This window comes from Rattus norvegicus, chromosome 2 (genome assembly GCF_021556685.1).
Source record: "Rattus norvegicus strain SHRSP/BbbUtx chromosome 2, alternate assembly SHRSP_T2T, whole genome shotgun sequence".
Classification (NCBI taxonomy): Eukaryota; Metazoa; Chordata; class Mammalia; order Rodentia; family Muridae; genus Rattus; species Rattus norvegicus.
The window spans coordinates 67,403,514-67,419,443 of record NC_141535.1 but is presented as its reverse complement, the minus strand read 5'-3'; the positions used below and the strand labels follow the sequence as shown (position 1 = coordinate 67,419,443).

The 15,930-nt window shown below is 33.5% G+C and overlaps 1 long non-coding RNA gene across 2 annotated transcripts in view; it reads right to left on the bottom strand.

The window, feature by feature from the left end:
* The window catches only part of LOC102552232 (uncharacterized), a 212,984-nt gene extending 198,025 nt beyond the window's left edge, over positions 1–14,959 (bottom strand). Inside the window, exon 1 of one of the 2 annotated variants that reach the window (XR_015671183.1) lies at positions 14,845–14,959. This is a non-coding gene — a long non-coding RNA (uncharacterized LOC102552232). The remainder of the gene's footprint in view (positions 1–14,844) is intronic. The other variant, XR_015671184.1, reaches the window with a different exon arrangement.
* Positions 14,960–15,930: the final 971 nt, after the last annotated feature.

The window sequence follows — 15,930 nt, the reverse complement described above, 5'->3', positions numbered from 1 at the left end:
AGTCCCAAAGTCCTATAGATCTAACCACAGGAATCAATGGAATTCTTCTGCTTCCAGAAACACCTACAAATATTGGCACACACACACACACACACACACACACACACACACACACTTTATGAAAACAAATGAAATAAAAGATAAATCTTTTTAAAATATATATACAAAATTGTATGTTATTTAGATTTGATTCTCATAAAAATTTTAAGTACAAAAAGGAGAAATTTATACCAAAAGAAAATATTTGTAATTATAAAACATGAAAATATTTCATAATATACTAAAAATTACATGATAATGTGGGGCTAATAAAGTGTAAATGGAAAAAAATATTATGTTTTCATAAGCATTGAGTGTTTAAAATAAAATTCAGTATCTTTACAAAATTAAAGCCTTAGAAATAGTGCTACAAATTCACTAGACTTGGAATAACTTTGTGTCATATTTTGAAGAATATATATGGATATTTACATTTTATTGGAAGCAATTATTAATGGCTTGAATATGAAATGACTACATCTAAAACTCCTCATGGATTGATGGTCGCTTCCTCATTGAAAAAAATAGAAGTGGGTCGTTATGAGCATGATCAATAATATAGTAATATATCTGTAATTTAGTGTTATCATAGACATATGATACACCTTCAAAAACAAGGCTTAATTTTGGAATGGTTCACCTATGTTAATTAGAGATTATGTTTTTTTCCTGAATCTCTCTTCTCTTCTTCCCTAACAACCATGCCTCTTTATCTCCACTCTCTGTTTCTCCATTTGCATCTCTGTTTCCCACTTCTTTCCCTTCTTTTCTTTACTTTTTTCCCTTTCTTTCCCATTCTATTCGTCTTTGGTCACATCCCCTCCCTCCCCTTTCCTCTCCTCTCTTCTGTCTTCAAAATTTACTGACCTACCCTCTTTTCTTACCAATTTTCTCCTATATGAGGTAGGAATCATCTCTGAATCTTAATAGCATTATCCAATGATATAGAAGTCTAGGTAGAAGAATTTTAAAGATAGAAGTCATCTCACAAACGTTTGATCTTTTACCTATGAACAGATTGTCTATCATTGTTTGTGTTGTTTGAGGAAAGAAAAATAATCAATTTCCAGCCATTTAATAATAACTTAATATCAATTACTCTCCATGGACTTTCTAAACCATTGGGGTTAAATTGAGACACCAGAGAACTCTAAACTTTTGCATTCATGTGGAACCATCAACAGATGAATTACATTAACTCTTTTGGTATAATTCAATGCAACCATATTTGTGTGTATGTGTGTGTGTGTGTGTGTGTGTGTGTGTGTACATGCACGTATATGTGTTTGTGTTCATAATATATATATATATATATATATTTTACAGTGCACTGACCAATATACCTCAATCACATACAAATATTAATAAAGACAGAAGTACAAAAACTGAATAGCTTGTCATTAGTTGAAACTGCCATGTGATGGCTAACCTTGGCCTCTAATGATAACAAGTATGTTTCCAGAGAACTATTAGGGAAGAGACACCCTGAATGTAAAGAGCATGGTGCCACAGGGTGTAAACCTTGATAAAACAAAGCAGGTCAGAGTAGAAACCCTATTAGGGCATGCACTTTTTCTCTTTGCTTTCTGGACTCTATCATGTATGCTGATTTTCTTCATGATTATGGCTCCACATTGTGTGAAATATTCTGAAAATATCTGCAAATTTTTTTATGTCTTCCTCTTTTTTGATTTAGGAATTAATTACAGTGCTGTAAGTATGAATATTATACCAATTTCTACATGTAATATCTTAATATGGGAATATTCAAAATAATAAATTTAAGAATTATTAGAAAAACTTGGAGTAAGAGAAGGGTTAGGAAATGGTATTTTGTGACAAAATACTAACTAACTCAGAGGACAATGACATTTATAATAATTAAGAATTAGAAGTCAAAACAGAAAATACTGACTGTGTTGTGATTAATGAATTTCCATGATTCTCTAAGGACTACACCAAATTTCCTCACTGTCTCTGTACTTCAAGACAAACCTTTTCTTCAGTAGCAGGGATTCCCACTCATTTTAATTGTGTCTGTTAAATCTTTTCTGGCTCTTTTTTCTACCTTATTTTACTTACCATATGTACGTTGATTACTATTTGTCCACTCCCAAAAAACTCTATAGCAAAGTTCAACCACACATGTGCTAGATAACTTTTAGTTGTACTTAGCCTGAGGATTATCCAACTAGTGTCTTAAATTGGATGTGTTCCTGTGAACCTGAAAATGAAGAATTGCTGACTTCAAGCTGTTCTAGCTGAGACACTGCTGAGCTACTGATTGAGACAAAAACAAAGTTTGAAAGTGGTTTATAGAGTTTATCACAATGAACACTCAAAATTAAAAATCATGGATGTCTACGAGGCAATAATCTAGTGTATAGATCTAAATGGATCATATAAATAGAAGACTTCAAAAGAAATATAGAAATTTGGAAAGAGTACTAGTTGACTTTCAGGAAACAATGCCATCGGTGATAACCATTTAAACCTAGATCACAAGATAACATCAAAGATTGCATGCAAAGGAAGACCTTGACGTTGAAAGGAAGTGATCTCCAAGATTCCACATAAGAAGTAAATTCTATAAATCTATTAGAAAGTAACTTTTCTAAAAGTTAAGAGGAATGTCAAAGATAAAGAATATTGTTCTCATATAATATAAGAATCCTTGGTTCTGGTGACTTAAATTATTATTAAATATATTTGTCTCTGTGTGTCTTTGAGGGTGTGAGCATTTGTGTGTGTGTTTGTGTTTGTGTGTGTGCGTATGTGTGTGTGTCTTTGTGTATATGTGTGTTTGTGTTGGTGTGTGTGTGTATTTGTGTGTGTTTGGGTTTGTATGTATGTGTGTGTGTTTGTGTTTGCGTGTGTGTTTTTGTGTATGTGTGTGTAAGTGTGTGTGTTTGTGTTTGTGTGTATGTGTGTGTATGTTTGTGTTTGTGTGTGTCTAAGTGTGTGTGTTTGTGTTTGGGTGTATGTGTGTGAGTCTGTGTGTGTGTCTTTGTGTGTGTGTATATTTGTGTTTGTGTGTGTATGTGTGTGTATGTGTGTTTGTGTGTGTGTATCTACTTTCTGAAAATAACAAGTGTTTTACAGCTAGATGCCATAAGAAACATCAAAATGCTAAACTTAGAGAATAAATCAGGACTGTAGCTATAAATGCATTGTCTATGATACTTTGATAACAACAATATAAGTTTTGAATATTAAAAAAAACACAATAAATAAAAATCCACCTCTTTGTGAACACATTTTATAAGAGATAGCATGGTACATTCCAATGTTTTATCGGATCAGATCAGTGCAATAAACCTGAATGATAGGTACCATTATTCAATTTCCAAAGACAGGAAACAGAGTTTAAAAGGGGTTAAGTAATTTGTCTGAGGTCACAGAGTCAGTGATTGGTTTAAGACCAAAGATTGCTTCATATCCACTAAAACTCTCTCTGCTTCTTAAAGAGTATATGATACAAATGTCTTCATTCTGTTTGCTATGTTTGTTTCAAGCAAAATAATTTGTGAGAAGGATTTGTGAAAGAATACTGATATTAATGGAAATATAGGGGGTAAGTCCAATCGTGTTTTTTCAAAGAGAAAAAGATGTTTTAGAATCCAAGAAAATGATAGGAACAAACTGGAAAAAGATGATGTGATTTTCAAACATTTAAGAAATTTCCAAAATTGTAACCATTGATAACATATCATGAAACTCCTTTTCAAGGTCTCAGCTGTAATTAAACTGCCTTTTCCTATGACAATTTAAGAAGTTAATGCCTGAGCAGAACATTTGCTTCTTTATAACCCTCAAGAATGATTCCTGGCTTCAGTTTACAGAAATAACAAGAAATCAGAACCATAAGTCACTTCTATCATAAATTTGTATTCCTCATTTGAGTTGTTGAAGACTTTCTGATAATTTTGTACCTAATAATGCTTCAGACACAAATTGTTTCCCAAATATCAGAATAATTTAAACAAACTCATATGCTTTGGTTGTTTTGAGGAAGCTAGGGCTGCATAGCAATACTAATGTGTACATCACAGTAATTCAATAGTAGGTGTCCCCTGATAAATGAATGCCACATAACATCATTTAAAGTTGAAAATCCTTGGTCCATGCATTTGAAATGGCAAGGCACAGAGCTATCAGGCAGGCTGAGCTGAGAACATTTTTATGTGCTGTGCTCTGTTAGCCCTGGCCTCACATTAGATTTCATAGCGCATGAGAAAAGAAACTTCTAGAAAAATATCAGAAATCATATATTTGGGAATTGTCAGAGATAAAGTTCTAGCTTATATGACTCTTTGGGTAAAATTATAAATATTTATTTGCTGAAATATTTATTCTAACATGGTAAAGAGAAATTCCAATAATTTAAACTAAGAATAACAATGTAAGGAATTTGAAGTTTAGTAGTCAAGAGAGTTTTACTACACTTGTAAGGTTTCTGAAGTTTGAAGATTCTTGAACTTAAGTCTACTTTGCTTTCAAAAATATATCTAGATTTGCCAATACATATTTTCAAGATCAAGTATTATCTGTTATAAAGGGATTGTTTCTTCCCTGAAATAGAGATGGTAATCCAATATTATTTTATTGCTTCTTAGACTTTACTTTTGGAAACATTTTTCTCAGTTTTATATACACTTTCAAATTTTATTAAAATAAAACAGAATATTAAGTTTAGTTTCTCCATTATTTAAACTAGAGAATCATTGTAAAACTTTCATCTTTCTTAAAGAGGATGTAACATTATCTGTAATTTTCAATACAGGAGGGTATCTTACATACTTTTGTTTGGATCTGGCATCATCTTATACATATGCCTGAGCATCTTGACCAGAAAAATCATCCTGGTGACATAAGGATTGTGTTTCTCCCTTCCTCCACTCCTTCTGCCAAAGGCCCTTGGAGCAGCATCCTTCCTCTAAGCAGATGAAATGTGTGATCTTCTTGGAATTTGATTTTAATACCATTTCATCCCTTTGTAGGAATGAGATTAGAATTTTAAATGTTCAAAATCCAATAGCATTTAATGAAAAATGATAGGAATTATCACATACCTGGAGTTTAGAAAGAATGGAATTATATTTGCACATTATTAAAGACTTGAATAATTTAGGTTATTTTTAGATTTGAATTACTTAGAGGATTTTTAGATGAGCTCAATTTAAACATCTCCAAAAAGGCATTTCTTCATCCTGACTTCTGCAAACGCATATCATTTAATTATTTCTATCAAATGGTTTTGTTGTTGTAACAGGCATACATCCTAGAGCTCAGGGTCAACTCAGGAGCAATATTGAGTTTTAAATAAGTTCAGGTAAATTATATTTTATAGGTAATGTCTATTTAAAACTTTTCTGGCTGAATAGATTATGTTTCCTTTACTTTCTTTTTAATTTTTCTTAGGTATCAAGTACAATCTGATAAAATTTATAAAAGTTATAAAATGATACATATGATTGTATTATTCATTTATGAATAATAATTATACATTATTGAGCACTAGTGTAAAAATTACTCACTGTATTCAATCTATTTTAATATGTTCTAAAATCCACTATTAGTTCCTGTATTTATTTAAGTGTGAAAATAAACCACATATGGTGGCATTTAACTTTAATCCCTTTACTTTTGAGACACAGATAGGGAGATTTGTGTGAGTTGGAGGCCTGTGTGGTCTGCATTGTGAATTTCAGAACAGCCCCATAAAGAAACCTTGTCTACAAAACTCCAAAATGTGGAAATGAAATGTCTGTTATGTTACATGGAAAAACATGGTATGTAAGTGCACTGTGGACATTTATTGTTGGTTTATGTAACATAAGCATGGGAAAGAAAATAATATTGAGTTATATTAATTGCTTGAGCCATGAATAATAATTAGAAACAAAGAACAGAACATGTGTTCAAGGAACAGTTTTTATGTGTTTTTCAAATCCTCAGAAAACTAGCAATCATTTTAAACACATCATTTTCATATTAAAATTAGAGGAAGAGAATGAATTTGGAACATGAGATAAAGGGCATATTATCACTCCCATGTTTTGATTGTAGACTTGCTAAACATCAATTGGTCTACAAGTGAAATTACCTCAGTTTCACCGATTGAAAAAATTCTATAATTTTCATAGAATATGAACATGGAAACAATATTCTTCACTAACATCATTAATTATCATTTTTGAAGACCTGTGTTACATTTCATTTTTCTTTTCAGTTTTAAATCTCTTAATCTCCATGTGATCAGGAGAGCCTAAAGATTACTGAATTTATGGCTGAAATCACAGAAGTTGATTGCAAGTTAACCTCAATTAAAAAATGTCATCTCAGAAGCATTTGACTCCTTCAGGATAATATCAGCTATCCAGAAAGTAACATTTTACAACAGATTTGAAAATACTTGATCTAAAGAAACAGACTTATTTTTAGTATTTATTTTTGTTTAACACTACTATGATCTAAATACCCTCCTGTTGCTCACTTGTGTAAATTGGGAATCCTTTCATGTGTGTGCAAATGCATACCTGCAGATGAAAGTGGAGTTCAAAAGGCCACTGTTGGCAGTCGTTTTACACCTTCCAGTGCATTAAAGCACCGTATCTCTTTGTATGGTGCTACATACAGGCTTGAAGGCACTAGTAAGTATTTTTCTGATACAAAGATTAAACACAATGAACTAAATGACTTAAGGATACAGTTTTATTTTGGTTATAACTCAACAGGGATAGGAATTCATTATGGCTCATTAAGAGACGCTGCAGGTGTGACAGGGAGAGTAGGTGGCGGAGGGATCACATAACTTATTTATTTTTCTACCCTTTGGTTTATTTATTTAATTAAATGAGTATGGGTGTTTATTTTTGTCCTGAGTGTATGTTTGCAGAGCTCATTCATCCATTTTCCCCAGAGGCAAGAACAGTGCATCAGCTCTCCTGGAACTTCAGGTACGGATAGTTGTGAGTCACCAAGTTGGCACTAAGGACATAGATGCATTGAAGGAGTAACCAGCGCTGATAATCATTGGAGCATCTCTTCTATCCTGAGAGGGCATCTATAAATATACCTTGTCCTGGTGATGTAAGGCCATATTCATTAAAACTCCAGAAACGGTAAAACCAACTGGGGACAAAATGTTAAAATGCCTGGGCCTATGGAAAACATATTTTATTTACTTAAAGCACTATACTGGCCCATGATCTTCCAGGTAAGTATCTTGTTTTATCTTCTGAATTTGTTGCAAGAGTGTAATATTACAGATTCATAGCACTCCATTTCGTTTCTCTGTGGGGGGTTTAGGGAAGAAAACTCAGGTTGTTAGGCTTGAAGGGATTTATGTTTATTAATTTTAGTAGGATTTGCATCAGAATTAGTATTTTGTAAGAGTTATACTAATTTATATGTACTCATGTGTGCCTGAGTGTGTGAGTACGCATCACACTCATGAAGGGGCCTGTTCAGGGAAGATAATGTTGCCAGATTCCAGCGAGTGGGGTTGCAGGCATTGTGGACTGTCTGAGTGAGATGGTGTTTGCAACTCCAAGGACTCTGCAGAAGTTGAAAGTTATAACCAATAAGACATCTTTTCAACATTTTCAGTCTTAGTACTACGTTACTAAATCCATTTTATATAGTTCATCATGAATATATTTTCATATAATCACCGTAATTTGTTTTTAGAACACATGACTGCAACATAAATAAAATTTGCAGTCCTACACACTTACCCTTTGCTCCTCATATAAACTTTGATAAATTATTCTGAATTTTTTTAATTTTGTTCATTAATATAATAAAAGTAGGATTATATAGTACACACTCTCGGAAATCAGATTTGTTGACTATGAATAATGTATTAGAATTTCATTAACTTACTACACTATCAAAATTGTGTATACTTTGGTTATTGACCATGACCTTAGTCTATTTTCCCTATAACTGTACTTATGAATTAGTCCCTGGAAGACATTAAGTTGTTGGTCATTTGGACAATATCATTTAGCTACAAGTTATTGTGCAAAGTCATTCCTGGTGACCTGTTTACATTTACACTACCTTATAAAAACAGTAGTAACATATCCCAGTGTTATTATACAGTTTTATAGCTTTGTCTTCAATGCTCAAGAGTTTGAATTGTTTTATACTCTTCCCTCCACATAACTGTCAAAATGGTTATTTTCTGTCAACCACTTAAAAATATCATCTCACAACTTTCAAAAATGTTGACTATGGTATTGCTACATAATATTTGGTACATTTTATGCTGACTTCTCTGCCATTTATCCTGTTTGATGAACTATTAACTCATGGTTGCTTAAGCATTTGATTATCTTATTAGTTAGCTTCTATGATGTAGTATGTATATGTTCTTGAAACATAATTGTATCAGATATTCTTTTGAAAGAATATCTTTCATGTTGTAGCTCAGCCTTTTCTCGGATAGACATATATTTTCCACAATAAATAATTTTAATTTTGCTTAAAGAACTGTTATAACCCACATATTGGCCTTTGTTTTGATGAGGATATTTAACATGTTTGGAAAAAAAGATCAAAGAAGGTAAGCATTAGTATAAAGCTCTTTCTGGACAAATATTCAAGAGCTAAGCCTAGCTTGAGGTATAAGGTATAAGATTTATCATTTAGAGGTCATTGGGTCATTTATATTTGTAGTGTCTTGAGGATGTCTGACATAAAGTAAACATTACAGAGATCCCATCACTATTTGTCAAGCCAGAGGCAGGTCACAAGACATAACACTAATGTCTATGTCAGGAAAGAAGGATGCTGCTCAGTGATAAAAAGGTTTTGTAATATGTGTAAGACTTTTAGATCCAGCTATAGGTGTGTAAAACAAAAACCAAGGATGCAGCCAAAAGATTATAGTATAAGTACTTATCTTCCCAAAGTATTTCTAACATTCTATTTCTTACCTAATTCCAGAACCAAAAACCAAAGGAGTGTTGTGAGGTGTGCTAGAGTCTGACCCCTCAAATGACCAAGTAGCCTTAAACAAAGCCAGAGACAAAGAAGCACATTTGTCTAGACTTAGCCTTTAATGATAGATTCTTCTTATATGACTTATCTTGGACTAAAACCAAAGAGCCTTGGGAAATCTGTCTGATGGTTCCTTAGAAAATGATTCCTTAAGGCTGTTTGAGGGATGGGGTTCCCACCCACCTTAAGAATAGTTCTCCCTGAGTTCCCAGCTGTACCACTCTTGGGCATACACCCCAAAGATGCCCCAACATATAATAAGGGCACATATATCACTGTGTTCATAGCAGCCTTATTGATAATAGCCAAAAGCTGGAAGCAACCCACATGTCCCTCAATAGAAGGATGGATATAAAAAATGTGGTACATTTACACAATGGAGTATTACTCAGCTGTAAAAAACAAACAAAAAAACAAACAAAAACAAAAACAAAAAAAAAACAAAAACAAAAAAAACCCAAAAAACAAAAAACAATGACTTCATGAAATTCATAGGCAAATGGATGGAATTGAAAATACCATTCCAAGTAAGGTAACCCAGTCACAGAAGAACATACATGGTATGTACTCATTGATAAGTGGATGTTAGTTAAATGAAGCTTGGAATACCTGTGATACAACTCACGGACCATATGAAGGTCAAGAAGAAGGAAGACCACACAAAGTGTGAATGCTGCAGTCCTACTCATAAAAGAGAAGAAAATAATCTCCTCAGGGAGTAGAGGGAGAAAAGGATTTGGGAGGGAAAGAGGAGGGTGAGGGGAAAGGGGGCGGTTCACATACAGGAGGAGATTGGGGAGAAGTACATAGAGTCAGAAATTTTAAGGAGGTGTGTAGCAGTAAGAGGGGACGAACTTGGAGTAGTCTCTAGAAAGTCCCAGATCCCAGGGACACAAGAAGTTCCCAGGACTCAAAAGGGAGAACATTAGCCAAAATACATAACAAAGGGGAGAGAGAACCTGTAGAGAGCACATCCTGCTTGGATCCTGGTTGAGGGGTGGGGCCACCCACTCACCTTAAGAATATTAATCCAGAATTCCTCCTGTCAAAGGGTAATGCAGGGAAAAATAGTGGAGCAGTGACTGAAGGAAAGGCCATCCAGAGACTGCCCCACCTAGGGATTCATCCCATCTGCAGATACCAAAACCAGATACTATTGCTAATGGCAAGAAATGCTGGCTGACAAGAGGCTAGTGTAGTTGTTCTCTGTGAGAGGCTCTGCCACAGCCTGACCAATACTGATTTGGATCATGCATCCAACTATTGGACGTCACGTTGGAAATCCATGGAGAAGTTAGGGCAAAGACTGAAGGAGCCGAAGGGGTTTATGACCCCATAGGAAGTAGAACATCAACCACCCAGATCCCCCAGAGTTCTCAGGGACTAAATCACCAACCTAAGGGGGTACCCGTGGCTCCAGCTGGATATGTAGCAGAGGATTGCCTTATCTGTCACCAATGGGAGGAGAGCGCCTTGGTCCTGTAGAGGATCGATGACCCGGGCTAGAAAATGCTAGGGCAGAGAGGCAGGAGTGGGTGGGTGGTAGGTAGAGGAGCATCCTCATAGAGGCGATGGGAGTGGGGGATGAGATAGGGGTTTTGTGGAGGGGAAACTGGGAAGGGAGATGACATTTGAAGTGTAAATAAATAAAATAATCTATAAAAAAAGAAGAAAAAAGAAAGGAAAAAATAGAAAACAAAAACAAAACAAATACAAACAAACAGAAAGTAAAAAACCTCAGGCTGTAGAATGCTGGTCTTCCAGGTATATGGAATTATTCCTGCCTTCCTTTTCTGTTTAACATAATTTATGTCCTGCCCCATTTTAAAAACGTTTTTATTAAAAAAAAAACGTTAGTTTTTTTTCAGGGACATGGTTAATGCTTTCCGAATGTCTATGCCTAAGAGTACAATCTGATTAGTCACATGCACATAAATTATGATTTATTTCCCTTTTCCTGTCTCTCTTCAAACTTCTGCCTCAAACTCTTTTCCGAGTTCCCTGATTTTACTTCCATTCCATCATTTTATTGTATCCCCAAATTTATTTTAACTCAAGAATTCATTGTTTTCAATATAATGGACTATAGAGCTAACAAACTTCGCATGTACAATTGCTTTCCCAGAAACAAATGTGCCTGCTTTAGTAACTCCACTAACATTTAATCATGTGATTATATCATTTAGCTATCAGTAGACATGGTTTCCCATTTATCTTCTTAATACATACTAGTTCTTCTATTCATAACATTTATAAGCCATATGTAAGTTGGTATTGATGAGTTAATAAATACTCTCAAATTTTTAAATTTGAAATACCCAACAAATTTAACTCTGGTTTGTCACGGGAGTGTTGTGTCCCTTACTCTTTTGCCTGCTCTTAGAACCTTTTTTCTCCTACTGGGGAGTGTAATCCAGCTTTGATACGAGAGTTTATGCCTAATTTTATTATATCTTCTCATGCTATTTTCACTTTGTAACATTGGGAGGCCTGGTCTCTTCTGAAGTGAAACAAAGGAGTGGTGGCAGGGGCCTGGGATAAAGGAACAGAGGGGAGGTTGTAGTTGGCGGGATGCATTATGTTAAATAAGAACAAAGAAAACGAAGAAAATCATTTCGGAAGTGACACAGGTATAGGTTTGATTATAGTACTCAATGTGAAATTATTGATTGAAAAAGGTTTTAGTTTATACTTGAAGATGGTAAGTCTGGTAATCATCTAAAGTAGAGATTCTTTATGCCTTCACATGACAGCTTTCTGAACATCTCAGGATTGTAGGTTGATCATAGAATATTTCTTTCTTTACTTTTTATTCTTTATTGACAATATTTTTCATACATTATTATCTAATTGTGTACTCCACTCCCCCCAACTTCTATGAGTTTACTGCTATCATATTTTTGGACATTCAAAACGAATGAAGTAGTTTATGATTTTAATTAAATGGGTAAATTATGCATAAAATTGATTACATTACTTACAAATTTAGAGTTATTTTTGTGTTTGATTTTTCTAAATAAATAGCATATACTCTTAAGTTATAAAACTCTTCAAAATTTGAAGCTACTATGGCTCAGGCATGTATTTGAAGAGTGTTGCTTCACTGGCAAATTCATCAACTTAATACTTATTTTAGATTTTAGGTATATTAAAAATGGAAGTAGAGTTATTTTTCAGTAGTATGGTAAATTCAGAAATTTATTATGTATTTTAGATTTTAGATATATTCAAAAATTAATGCATATTAGATTTCTTTCTGTTTCAACAGTGTAAAATTGAGTAGTTTTTCAGTACATACATAGAATATTTTTAAAGAAATGATTAGATAAATAAGAATAAATATTTCTAGTTGACAAAATTTTTTGTTTAAAAGCACAAATCTTGGTGGGCGGGGAAAAACAAAGCACAAATCTGCATTTACTTATAAGACTGTGGCTTCGTGTCCCCAGCTCCGAAAAAAAGAACAAAAAAAAAAAAAAAAAAAAAAAAGACTGTGGCTTCGTGTTGTACAGCAGAGATAGGAAAGTGGCTATGTCTACAATTTTGGATATCACCTAAGAGACATGTTTAGCTTTAATAGTTCCTTGATAGAAAATCCATAGAACACATGTAGTGCTATAGATTCTGTTTGAATAATACAGAAAATTATACAGGAGACGTGTTTAGAAATGGAATATGGTCTTATGGGAAGACCAAAGAAGTATTCTAAAATCATAAGGTTTCTGGCAGTTGTTAGCATCTGCCAGAGCTATAACTTAGTTTTATAATTATTGTTCTAAATATTTTGATACAAGCTCACATTGGTCTTGTACTCATTAGGCAGGAATCACCCTGAACTTCAGATTCTTCTGCCTATAGGTCCTGAGTATTAAGATGCCAGTCAATTATCTTCGGTTCTGACATATAAAATACCTTTCAGAAAAACAAAATAATGTCCAATTTTTATTTCAATTATTTTTTATTTCCACAAACTTTTGAAAATACTGATAATTAAAAAATATTCTTGTGTTCATATTTTTAGTACAGTAAAACTCTTCTTCTCTATATTGTCATATTTGACCTATGAAGTAAGAAAGAGGAAATAATGTTTTCATAGATACTCTAAGTCCGAAGAATGTAAATTCCTGAAAGCTCTAAATGTCATAGGATTATCACCAAATATACATCCTTCTGCAGATATGATACAGCATACAAAACATTATCTAATCATTATTTATAACCAGTTTATTTTCTATTTTGATTGTCTTTAGTTATTACAAATGCTAAAGAAACCAAGTCCTCAAAGTTGTTTATTTCCTTTGCAATATTAGTATATGTATAAATAAACATGACTAGCATGGGAAGTAAAGTTATAAAACCTTTCTAGTCCATTGTTGCTTTAATATCATTAACACAAATTTAAAATGTATCTTTAGAAGAGGAAAACTAAGCATTCAATTTGATGGTAATGTTCTTGTTATATTATATATTCCAGTGAGTTGCTTTTCTTTTAAAGATTTATGATTTTGTTAGCTTCAGATTAATGGAGACTGCTTCTGTTGACATTTAGATTTTACACACATACACACTCACACACACACACAACTGGAGAGAGGGAGGGAGGAAGGGAGGGAGAAAAAAGGGAGGGAGGGAGGGAGGGAGAGAGAGAGAGAGAGAGAGAGAGAGAGAGAGAGAGAGAGAGACTGAGACTTAAGTTTAGAAATGCCAATTCATATAATCACCACAAAAAGTAATTTAGTGAGCAGATCAATTTTAATACAATGTTTTACACCTTTACCCACAAGGAAAATGTCAACTTAAGGTACTTGAAAATTGAAAATTTTCATGACATTTTAATATCTAGATGCAATAAAGACACTTCAATTCCTGTAAGTGGATTAGAACTAAGTCATGTCCTTTTAGAACTCACTTGATAGGTGTTTCATTAGACAGGTAATTCAATAGAATATGTTGTATAGTTTATAAGCCATTGAATTGCATAAAAATGTCTATGGCAAGAAATCACTATTTGAAACATGTAGAATCTAAAGAAATCAAATGCATCATTTGCTTTTATTTATTCTGCAAGTCTTAAAATCTGAAGCAGGTGACTTATTTAGTGAAATATATAGTTAAATATTATGATTTTATCATTTCTTCATCTTAAGTTCTACAAACACTTACCAGTTCACTTACCTTCAAGTGGTTTGGTTGATGTAATAGGCATGTTGGATGTAAGGTGAATGGAAGAGAAATATTGAGTTTTAAATAAGATTCATGTAAACTTTATTTCATAGTTGCAGATTATTTAAAATGTACTTTTCTTGATGAGTAGATTATATTTCCTTTACTCTCTATGCTTTTAACTTTTTAACATTTGTTATAATACAGATATGAAATATAAAATTTTTAGTAAGTATACTTAGTAACTACTGTGAAACAAATGTATAACAATAACCAAATGTTTCACCAGAACAACTTTTGTTACTGCTGTCTTTTCATCATTCTCCATGTTTTACATCCCTCCGAGCACTATTGGATTTACTGCTTATGTCTTATGGCATTTTTACTCACTTTGTAATAAAACATTAAAAATAAATGAGCAACTGATAGAAAGCAAATGGAAAATGACATAGTCATATAGACCTCACCAAAAGATACAAAAAGACATTCAGTAAGCCATAATGGCTGAAGGGAGCACGCCACACAGAGGAGAAGTTCTGAGAGTGCTGTGGGCTGTGGTGTTGGCAGAAATGCAAGTCAGATATGTGTCATGACTGTAGGTTATTGGGGGACAGAGTTATGAATAACACTTACCATTTACTGGTATTGATAACTCCACCAGGATGATTTTTGAAGAAAAATGATGAGAAAAGAAGTTTAGAATCAATATTGGTCTATGTGGACACTAAAACAACAACCATTCTAATATGAAACAAAAGGTGTCACTGGAGACGTTCTACCCGATACATTCTATCTGGCGGGCCACAGCATTCTGAAGAACAGGGATAGCACAGAATCACCAGTTTCTGCACACTGACTTATGGGTAGGAAAGATACTGCTTAATGTACAGCTCCGTCATATTGTTTTTACTGCTACCTGCTGCTTTGGGTATTAGGAATCTCCATGGCAAATAGTAAAGGTCACTCTGCTAAAAACTCTAAAGATTTATGTCTGCCTAAGATTCCTAAGTCAAAACTTAGAATGCAGACCTCCCACAGCAATAAGAGTGAGGATTTGGAGCCATGAGAAAACCTGGATGGACTATCCATCCTTCCAGGAATACAAAGACACAATCAAGATTCTCAGACATCATATTAGCAGGTACCTTAGCCTTGAAATTCAGACTCTGGTACTATAAACAATGAACTTCTGGTAGGTATAAATTTTCTATTCAAGTTATCTGCCCTAGGGAAAACAAATCTAGAATATAGAAGAAAAGGTTAGTCAAATAACATTAAAGAAATTTATTATCAATGCCCATAAAATTTTTGATTTACTATAGAAATATTTTAATTAAGATTTCCACTTTGCCATTAACCATTTCCATGTTATAGTAGAAGCATAGACAAACAAATACATACTCACACACAGACAAAAATATATGAGAGTTAATTAATTAACTAATTAATTAGTAAATTAAATGTGGGGCTTCTCTACTCTTGTGGAAGGGTTACATTTGAGTAATATTGCTGAACTGCCATTCCTGGCAACTGACCTTTCCTCCTACCTTATGAGAGAATGATTCTTTTATCTTTCAGAGAAGTATACTATCAGCATGAAACTAAAAGTAATCAGCCCCAGAATTCCATAAAAGATGAGTTTGAGTATTTTCTTTAAATACAGCGAGCCATAAAGTAGCTTACATATAAAGAATATAAAAGGAGTTCTAACTTCATGAT